Raw genomic sequence first — 1208 nt, forward strand, 5'->3', positions numbered from 1 at the left:
CCAGGTAAAGGGAAGGTCGGGTAGTGTTCGCTTCGCCTCGTCTCGCCTCGCCTCGCTCCCTCCAACGCACCGCACCCCTCCCCCTTGCCAGTCCGCTTATCGCCGAAAGGAGCACCGGCATCTGTAAAGTCGGTAATCTGTCATCGACGACCAGGCCAGGGGCCGAGGTGACTCGGTGATAACTTAAATTTTACCACATGAATTGCCATCAAGGTTTTTCGTCGCCGCCAAGTTCAAGTCCAGGCAACGCTGTAGTTCCCCTCAACCGCACCGTCACCTGCTGGTTGTGTCGTCGTCGCAAGGATTCGGGTCCATCGTCAAGCTCAGCACTGCCCACCTCTCATTACTCAAGTCAAGGCGACAGGAGCCCCTGACCACGTCACACAATCACGCCGTCTGCGCCCTTCGGATGCTGCTGCGGCAATCTCAAACCTGCAGCGTGACGCCAGCAACGCCAGCAATGAGATGTCGTAACAAGTCGGCAGAAGTAACAGCAACAAAGAGAGTCGATTGACTATCGTACGAGTCCCCAGGGCCGCCAATCTATATCGATACCCCAATGGCAGCCCACGGCTCGAACACTTTGGCCGCGGCATGTATGCAACAGCGCCCGTTTTGTTCATCGTCCTCTGCTTTGCCCCCGTTGAGCTGGCCAGTCCAGCTGCGAGACCCTGTCTCGATGTCCCCTCCCAATGACCCAGCCTATATACAAAGCAGACTCGTACAGCTTGGCCGACTCTCCTCTGACAGCCGGCTCGGCAATCAATAACGCCTAGTTCTCAAGACGCCTTCTTCATGCTCGGAGGCAAGAGATTCGTTGAAACTAAAATATAGGAAAATGGAGGGGGAGAGCTCGTCCTCGACATCGTGTGAGGCGAGTCCATGCCAGTGGGGGTCGTGAGTGAATACCTCCGGGCTAGTAGCCGAGGCACTCAGAGCCGAGATGATTCTCGGACAAATGCTCTACTCGAAAATGATAATGAAACACGATAGATGAGCTTAGTGCTCGTAGCCGGCACCGCGTTGCCACGGGCTGTTTCATGTTAGTACATGTTGCGTCGATCCGAGTTATCTGGGTTCAACTGACCTGGCGTTGTTTTGTGACCTGTAGCCCGCCGGCTGGCATTGTGCTGCTGGCGGAGGCTCTGTTGGCTTTCCGCACCGCCGTAGGGGCTGGGCGACCTCAGACTCGAGCGTAGGGGCTGCCG

The sequence above is a fragment of the Verticillium alfalfae genome, genomic scaffold (genome assembly GCF_000150825.1).
Source record: "Verticillium alfalfae VaMs.102 supercont1.1 genomic scaffold, whole genome shotgun sequence".
Taxonomy (NCBI): domain Eukaryota; kingdom Fungi; phylum Ascomycota; class Sordariomycetes; order Glomerellales; family Plectosphaerellaceae; genus Verticillium; species Verticillium alfalfae.